Source organism: Monodon monoceros, unplaced genomic scaffold (assembly GCF_005190385.1).
Source record: "Monodon monoceros isolate NGI ecotype Baffin Bay Population unplaced genomic scaffold, NGI_Narwhal_1 Super_Scaffold_2, whole genome shotgun sequence".
NCBI lineage: Eukaryota > Metazoa > Chordata > Mammalia > Artiodactyla > Monodontidae > Monodon > Monodon monoceros.
Window position 1 is genome coordinate 35,494,673 of NW_021703776.1, and position 10,250 is coordinate 35,504,922.

Consider the following 10,250-nt stretch of genomic DNA (forward strand, 5'->3'; position numbering starts at 1 on the left):
GAATCTGTTTTCTGTGTTCTAAGGACCAAGAACATATCTTGAGCTCTCTGCAATATTGCATATCTTCGAGAGTATTAATCCAGTGATTTCTTACGAATTTTGGGGGGCAACAGAAACAAAAATAAGCAGATGGAACTATGTTAAAAAGCATCTTCACAGCAAAGGAAACCATTAGCACAATGAAAAGGAAACCTAGAAAATGGGAGAAAATACTTGCAAACCACATATCTGATATGGGGTTAATATCCCAAACATACCAGAAACGCAAAGAAAAAAAAACAATTAAAAACGGGGCAAAGTACCTAAATAAACATTTTTTCCAAAGCATATATCCAGTTGCCCAAGGTGCCGAACATCACTAATCATCGGGAAATGCAAATCAGAAACGCAATGAGATGTCACCTCACGCGTGTAAGGGTGGCTGTTATCACAAAGACAAGAGATAACAAATGCTGGTGAGGATGTGGAAAAAAGGGAACCCTTATACACTGTTGGTGGGAATGTAAATTGGTGCAGCCTCTATGAAGAACAATATGGAACTTTCTGAAGAAATTAAAAATAGAACCACCATCTGATCCAGCAATTCCACTTCTGGGTATATATCCCCCCAAAATGAAATTATCTCTTGAAGCTATATCTGTACTCCCATGTTCACAGCATTATTCACAATAGCCCAGGTATGGAAACAACCTAAGTATCTGTTGATGAATGAATGGATCAAGAAAATGGGGTATATATACACAGTGGAATATTAGTCAACCTTGAAAGAGGAAGAAATCCTATCATTTGCAACAACAATGGATGAACCTGGAGGGCATTATGCTAAGTGAAATAAACCAGACAGAGAATGACAAATACTACCTGATAGCACTTATATGTAGAATTCTAAAAGCAAAAATAGTCAAATTCATAGAAACAGAGAGTAGAAAAGTGTTTGCCGTAAGGTGGCGGGGGGGGGAGATAGGAAGAGATTCATTAAGAGGTATAAACTTTCAGTTATAAGATGAATAAGGTCTGAGTATCTAACGTATAACATGGTGATTATAGTTGATAACACTGTATCATATAACTGAAATTTGCTAAAAGAGTTGAACAAACAACAAAAAAAAATTGGAAAGTAGGTAAATGCCCTTATTGTGACTAAATGTTACAAGGCACATTCTGGAGCTATTCCATAGTGTGGTTCTTTAAACTATGGCATACAGAAACAAGCGTCAACACCAGTAGGCTACCACCGAAAGTGGCATTTGGTATCATGAAGGATGAATTAAAAGCTGCCACAGAACCAGCCACAGCAGAAGCTCCCCCCGTTAGGGTTACAGGACCCGCACAGCTCATCTCTCATCTCAGATAATGAGCCACTGTGACTCTGGGAGCTCTGCCTGGTGACAGCTGAGAGCAAAGGCCGTGACATCTGGCTTCCAGTCCTGCAATGTGATCTTTCTTCTCCTCTTTTTGCTTTTTTCTCCGTAAAAATTGACAACGAAGACCTTTTTGAGGGGGGAAATGACATAAATCATTGCAAATGGAGATAAATCAGTTAACAGACAAGAGAAGCTGATCTGGAAACCAAGAGATAATATTGTGTGTAAAATAAAGTTCATACATTCATGAAAAATAAAACTGTGTTTTTGTTTTATGTTCTGTTTTGTATTTTGTTTGATTTTATTAGGGCATATAATAGTATCCTCTGTATTTGGTGAAAATAAAAATTATTTTATAAACTTGAATTAGAGGCAGAAAGGAAGAACTCCTAAATCTGGCGTCTCATAGGATAGATATAATGAAATGTACTGAACCTTGAAATAGGGAGCTAAGTAGAAATGATCGTTATGATTATTTTGTCGTGGTATACAGTGGTCATTAATAGTGACAGAAAAGGCAAGACCTTGATTTTAATTGTGCCAGAGGTTGTTTGTAAAACTTAGAACATCTTCTCATATGTCAAGAGAATATGAATATTCTAGACTAGGAGTTGATGCTGTGAACTAACAGCTTTGGATTCTAATTTAGTGTAAATTTTTTTTAATCAAGAAAAGAGACATTTTCAACAGAAATAACTCGCTCATGGTACATGAATACATAATTCAGGCCGCATTTTAATACCTCAAGTATAAATGAATGAAAAACATATGAATTACATCTTCCTTCAAATATCCAAGTGAAAAACAAAAGGAGAAAATGTGCTTGACAAAATGATTGAGAGCATTTCAAGTTACAGACACACACATACACATACACACACACATTCACACACACACACATTCTGGATGACTTAGCCATTCCACATGGATTTCATTCTATTTGTAGAGTTTGTTTCCTGTCCTTTATGTATTATAAAAATTGTCTTAATTTTAGAAGCAGTACAAACACCATTTTATGATATTTAAATAAACTCAAATGTCTTCTTGCATTCCATTTTTTCAATGCTATGCTAAAACTAAAAGGAATGGAAATAGCCTAGTCCAAATATCAGGGGTTTTGGAGTGTTTTAATCGATACCTTATTCCTGTTAATAAGTCTACATGTTTTCATCTTCTTCAAACTCCACTCATCTTAGGTAGATGTATTTACGGTCCTTGTCTGATAATTCCACTTCAGCTTCAGATGGTTTTCTCATGTTATATCTGTGCTTGGAAACTTTTTTTTTCTTCATGTCATTTTTGGTCTTCCGGTTTGAAAAGCATTCTGTATTCTAGTACTCAAACATGTCCTAAAACATTACTTCCTCCAATAAAGCATTTGAAAGCTATTTGGAAAAGAGCTGACATTTTTATGGGCAGAATCAAAAATCATTCAACTATGCAAGAGTTGGATTTGCCGTAAGGAGACTCCTGGTTCATTTCCTTGATTCAAAACTCTTCATCCATCGTCTTTGAAGCTGTTACTCTCTGAAGTAGTAACACCTTTCTAGTTTTTCAAGCATCATCTGAATGAACTCCTAGCCCCTGATGATGACAGGTTTGGGTTGAGAGCAGCGTTGTGCCCAAGCCATAGTAGAGATGTAGATCTGGAATCTAAGAGTGAGAATAGTGCCATATCATCATCTTTTGAACGCTTGGTTATGAAGGAACAGAAAGTTCTTTTTGGAAAGTGGTTACGGGAGTTGAATCATACACATATTTGTTATTAAGGTCACAGGCTCCACAGAAATTTCTGGCATAGCCATCCTAGATCAGTGTGCAATAGTTGGGCACATTGTCTTTCTAAAACCCACAAACTCAAAAACAAACAGGAGAAACAGACAAACGGTGTAAATATTTATTTGATGTAAATATTATGTCCTAAGGGGAGGCAAATGTATTCCTATGTTCAAGTCGTAGAGAGGTCTGCAAAGGCATCAGGAATCACTAATCACATATCCAAATTCTTATATATCGTTGCCCCTTGAACAACACAGGTTTGAACTGCATGGGTCCACTTATATGCAAGTTTTTTTCAACAGCAAATACCACCGTACTATAAGAGCCCAGTTGGTTGAATAATCAGATGCAGAACCGGAGATACAAGGAACTAGGGACACAGAGGGACAACTATAAGTTATGTTTAGATTTTCGACTACATACAGGGTCGGTGTCCCTAATGCCTGAGTTGTTCAGTGGTTAATTGTGTACATATTACCATGAGACATAAACTCTGGTCAGAACCTACAGGCAATGTTTTTCTACTTCTTTCTTCTGAAATAAGAATTTAAATTATTTAAATTCCTTCCTACATAAAGAAAAATATAAAGAATAAGTGTCCTCCCACAATAATTGGCTTAATTTAATTTCTGACAAAATGCCATTACAAGTCTTACTTACTCTGCAGAATCTCAGGTGTTATTCTTATGACTAACATAGAATTATGTTAGCTTTTTCCTTAAAGAATTCTAGAGAAAATATTTTATTCAGCTAATAAGAATAAAAGTGGAAGCTGAAGTACCAAGGCTAATGACATTTATTAGCTTGTCAAGTTTCTTACTGACCACTCTTCATGTATTTGTAATTGATAAATACTCTGATCTTGAAAATGAGTAATAATAAGTTTTCAAGTCATTAAGTTTAAGTACTGATTCTACTTGCTACCTAGTGAATGATCTAAGCCTAGGAACCCAGTCTAGCCTTGCCAAAACTTTCCAAAATCCTGACTTTCATAGAACACAGTTTCCTGATGTAGAAAATGTGGATAAAAGTAAAATTATTTGCTTCATGATACTGTTGTGAGAATCAAGTAAAGAACGTTGGTGAAATAGTTTTGTAACATTTTAAAAGACAGTGTTAATGGTTGCATTAAAAAACAAAATTCAGGGCTTCCCTGGTGGCGCAGTGGTTGAGAGTCCGCCTGCCGATGCAGGGGACACGGGTTCGTGCCCCGGTCCGGGAAGATCCCACATGCCGCAGAGCGGCTGGGCCCGTGAGCCATGGCCGCTGAGCCTGCGCGTCCGGAGCCTGTGCTCTGAAACGGGAGAGGCCAGAACAGTGAGAGGCCTGCGTACCATAAAACAAAAAGCAAAATTCATCTGAGTACATTTTAAAGATCATACTAGCTTTATTCAGGGATTCATGAATCAGGCAGCATCCAATCTAGCAGGTACAAAGGAGCTCCAGAGAGCTATACAAGGTACGAGATTTTATAGGCAGAGGGCGCAGGAAGAAGGAAGTTGTATTAGGCAGGAAGAAGCAGATTGATTATTGCAGGGTTTCTTTCCTTATAGGAGATGGCGGGGGTCTATCAGTCTGATTAGCTAACTGATGGTAATCAGTAGAGTCCCGATTGGTTTAAGATTCCATGTCTGGGAGAATCAAAACTGTAATTAAGTCTCAGTTTTGTGATATAGGGCTTAGCATAAGTGACTTCTTTTGGGGACTCTTGATTTTAGCTTGTTTAGTGCCTATTAACAAAGGAATTAGGTTAATAATTATTTCAGAGTGATTAATATATTTCTGCACTATTTATCATTGCCCATATGTTATTTATACTGTATTAGATGAACATCATCCCTCTGCCTGTGGTCCCCACTGTTCTCAGCACAAGAGCTGGCCTCCTCTAAGTCAGCCTCACCTTCCTCTACACCCTGCCCAGTCTGCTGCTGCTGACCCCTCAAACCCACCAACCCCCAGGGCTCCTCTCCCTCTGTGGAGAATGGAGAGAAACTCTATTCCCTTCTCATGAGCAGCTTTCTCTAAGAGGGAATCCCACAGGAGGGCTGGGGAGCCTCAGCTACACAGTCCACTCCTAGCCAGGGTGAACAAGAACTCCTGGCAAGGAAGAAAGGAAGGATTATTATGGGGGGTGCAGGTGGTAAATGGCTTCCATTGTGCCTGGACTATTGCTTTCTCTGATTTATGACTCTACTCTGAAAGACCTCATCTTTCCATCTGTGTGGTCAGATGGTTTTTGTTTCATTTTCATTTTCATTTAATCCTTGTTGTCTCTTTCTTCTGTTGTACCCCATCAGCCAGACACACCCAAAGATAGCACACTCATTAATAATAATCATCAAAACCACAAAGAGAGCTTAATTGTTATAAATCACAGCATGTGTATAATCTCCCCTAAACTAACTGCATTTAAAACAAAGCAGTTATTTAAACAATTGATTGAATTATTAATGGATTATTAATCAAATATTGATTTATTTATTATTTAATAATAAAATTATTTATTATTAAGTATTGATTTATTAACTAAATGGTTTAGTGATGGATGTTAATTTACTGTGATAATCATTTTATAATCTATACATATATTAAATCATTGTACCCTCTAATACAGTGTTATATGTCAGTGATATCTCAATAAAACTTGAAAAAATAAGGCAATTAGTTTTACCTATAAAGGCCTTTATTCTTGAAAACGTTCAAAATGCAATTGACAGTAAAGTGAACACATTAGATATAGTTTGTATGGACCACTCTCAAGTATCTTGCTCTTGGAGAAAAACACAACGTGTGTTTTATGTTTAAGAAAAAACAGTAGTAATTATTTTTAAGCTGTTCTTAAGTAATATTTATCCAAATAGTCATGCCCTCAAGAGAGACTTTTGACTCTATTTCTCCTTACCTTAATTTTTCTCTTATTGCTTATTATAGGTCAATAGAGGTAATCTGGCTAAAAGAGGAAATCTCAATGTTCATTTGGTAATTGTGGGCATGTTTGGGATGTGTTTGCAAAGGCATTTGTTAAAAGATAGTTTTAGAATAATTTATTTTAATTATTTCGAAGAAGGCAGCTTTGCGCCAAGAACTGTGACTATGTATTTTTGTTCCAAACATAGCAAATTGCTGATATCGAATGTAAAATTTCCAGTCCATAGGCCACTACTACCATGACTCTTTTTCCCATACAAGTAAATTATATTTGAAAGTAATCAATTATTTTAATCCTCGTTTTAATAAGCCACATTCATTGATAACAAAATCTCATCCATCCACTTATTCATTTCTTCAAAACTACTTGTTAAGCCCCTACTACGGGTAAGGTACTGGGGCTATAATGGTGAAAGAGAAGTTATTCGTGACTGCAAGGAGACAGCCTGGTAAAAAGGACAGTCAGTAGTGTGATAGTTGCTCCATGCAGGCTGGCACGAGCACTGTGAGATCCCATAGAAGGGGCCTAACCCCCTCTGGGCAGGAGGGTACACAGGGATAGGGAAGTTGGAGAATTGGATCTCCAACTCATGATGAGTGGGAGTCAATCAGGCTAACTGAAGGGGTGGGTAAGAAGTCAGTGTGTTTCAGAGAAAACAAGGTAGAGGGGAAGGTGGTGGAGTTCATTGGGAGATCTGCGTTTTTTATTGTGTCTAGAGCTGAGTGTGTGTTTGTTGGGGGCTGGACAAAAGAGGGTCCAGAAGAGGGGAGCGGAAAGATTAAGAGGTGAGACTAAGTTGTGAATAGAGGCTTAATCCTGAAAAGTCTTACAAAGGCATGCTAAAGAATTTGAACACTGAGTACAGTGGTGGGGAGTCACTGCAGAGTGTCAAGCCTGGAAGAGAAGAAATTATACTTGTTATTTAGAAATAGGACTCATTTTCAATGTAGACAATGGGCATTTTGCCCATGAGTGTGTACTAGCTATCACAAGATATGCAAAATGTAAAGTAAAATGTATTCAACCAAGTTGGGATTTTCCATAGATTACATTATTTTAACATTTAGACTATAGACCAGTTGTTCTTAACATAAGTAACAACTAATTTTCTAAAGAACTGAAATAATTTAGGTTGTGCATTTAAAAACCTGAAATTCATCTCTCACTCCTTTCCTACTGCCTAGGCAAATGTATCAGTTTTAGACAGTAAACTCTTGGGCGGACATGTTTTTATTAAAACACTTGAGCAATTTTTTTTTGTTTTTCTCCCTTTGGCTATTCAGTAACGGATAATTTAGGTTTTTATAAATTGAGTCAATTTGTCTTCCTTTAAAATAAATATGTTATCAGATATTTAGTGAGATATTACGAACAAGGCCCCGTGAGTTTCTGGGAGACACAGTAATGTCTGACATGGTTTCATCCCACAAATCTCTTAACTTATAGTAATTGGAGAAAGGAGACATACATGCAGAAAAAATGCATGATAATATAGGATAGTACATGACAGATATCAGGTAAGTGGAACTGATATTAAGAGTGAATAAAGTTTAGGGAAGGAAGTGACACTTTGAACACGATGCAAGAGAAACTGGGTTCCTTATCTTCCGTGCAATAAATATTTATGGAGAACATTGTCTAATCTTGGCATTCAGCTATACAGTGTCCCTGTTTTCATGGAGCTTGCTTTCTTTGAGGGAGATAGACATGGTAAAAATAAATATTTAAGATAATTTGAGATAATAACAGATTTCATTAAGAATATGAAATGGGAGGCAGACTAACTGAGGAATCTGGGTACTATCTAATCAGAGGTACTTCTCTGAGGAGGAGACATTTGAGACTGGATGACAAGAGGAAGCCAGCAATGATCTATGGAGAGAGAATTCCAAGTAGAGGAACCAGCCAGTCTAAGACAGGAATACATTTAGAGTGTTCAAAGTTCAGAAAGAAGGTCAGGGTGGCTGGAGGGATTGCACTGAGCAAGGAGAGAAAGGTAGAAAATAAAGTGAAATGTGTCTAGATAAGGAAGGGCAATGGAAGTCAAGGGGGAAAGATTTGTATTTGTTATATATGACATGGAAATCCATTTCAGGGTTTAATGTAGGGTAGTGAAATAATGTGTTTATCTATTAAAAAGATAATTTGGCTGCTGAGCAGAGAAAGGGAGGGAAATCAGCTGTATCAAGTGCTATTGAGAATACAAGGAGGTCAAAGAAGTGACCATTGCTCTTGGCAATATGGAAATCACCGTGACCTTGACAAGAGTCACTTGAGTGTAGCAGTGGCAAGTGAACTCCCAACAGCAGTTGGTTGAGGAGAAAATACAAGAAGAGAAAGTGGAATCCATGAAACACATCTTTGTGACAGTGATTAAATGCCTTAAAAATATTCTGCTAAAATAGTATCACCTTCTGCTTAAAAACTTTGCACAATGTAGCACACACCCCCAAAAAAGTATTTTAAAACAATATTTTTGTGTTGTTGTTGGGCTAAAGTGCTTTGCATTATTATTGTCTCACTCATTTCAGCAACACTGTGAGGGTGTGTGTGTTAGGGGGAAATGATCATATCTAATTAACTTTGACATCATAGTAGCACATTTGCTGCAGCAACACTTGGTTATATAAACTTTTAAAAAAAATTTTATGGAGTATAGTTGCTTTACAATGTTATGTTAGTTTCAGGTGTACAGCGAAGTGAATCAGTTATACATATATCCACTCTTTTTTAGGTTCTTTTCCCATATACATCATTACAGAGTACTGAGTAGAGTTCCCTGTGCTATACAGTAGGTCCTTATTAATTATCTATTTTATATATAGTAGTAGTGTGTATATGTCAATCCCAGTCTTCCAATTTATCCCTCCCCTCTTCCCCCCTTGTACCCATAATTTGTTTTATACATCTGTGACTCTGTTTCTATTTTGTAAATAAGTTCATTTGTACCATTTTTTTAGATTACACATATAAGCAAGATCATATGATATTGTCTTTCTGACTTACTTGACTCAGTATGACAATATCTAGGTCCATCCATGTTGCTGCAAATGGCATTATTTTGTTCTTTTTTTATGGCTGAGTAATATTCCATTGTATATATGTACCACATCTTCTTTGTCCTTTCCTCTGTCAATGGACATTTAGGTTGGTCAATGTCCTGGCTATTGTAAATAGTGCTGCAATGAATGTTGGGGTACATATACCTTTTTTTTTTTTTTTTGCGGTACGCAGGCCTCTCACTGTTGCGGCCTCTCCTGTTGTGGAGCACAGGCTCCGGACACGCAGGCTCAGCAGCCATGGCTCACGGGCCCAGCCGCTCCGCGGCATGTGGGATCTTCCCAGACCGGGGCATGAACCCGTGTCCCCTGCATCGGCAGGTGGACTCTCAACCACTACACCACCAGGGAAGCCCCATATATCTTTTTGAACTATGGTTTTCACCAGGTACATGCCCAGGAGTGGGATTGCTGGATTATATGGTAGCTCTATTTTTAGTTGTTTTAAGGAACCTCCATACTTGTCTCCATAGTGGCTGTACCAGTTTACATTTGCACCAACAGTGTAGGAGGGTTCCCTTTTCTCCATACCCTCTACAGCATTTGTTATTTGTAGACATTTTAATGATGGCCATTCTGACCTGTGTGAGGTGATACCTCAGTGTAGTTTTGATTTGCATTTCTCTGATAATTAGTGATGTTGAGCATCGTTTCATGTGCTTTTTGGCCATCTGTATGTGTTCTTTGGAAATGTCTATTTAGATCTTCCACCCATTTTTTGATGGGCTTGTTTGTTTTTTTGATATTGAGCTGCATGTGCTGTTTGTATATTTTGGAGATTAGTCCCTTGTTGGTTGCTTCATTAGCAAATCTTTTCTCCCATTCTGAGGGTTGTCTTTTCATTTTGCTTATGGTTTCCCTTGCTGTGCAAAACCTTTTAAGTTTAATCATGTCACATTTGTTTATTTTTGGTTTTATTTCCATTACTCTAGGAGGTAGATCAAAGAAGGTCTTGCTGTGATTTATGTTAGAGAGTGTTCTGACTATATTTTCCTCTAAGAGTTTTATAGTATCTGGTCTTACATTTAGGTCTTTAATCCATTTTTAGTTTATTTTTGTGTACAGTGTTAGGGAGTGTTCTAATTTCATTCTTCTACATGTAGCTGTCCAGTTTTCACA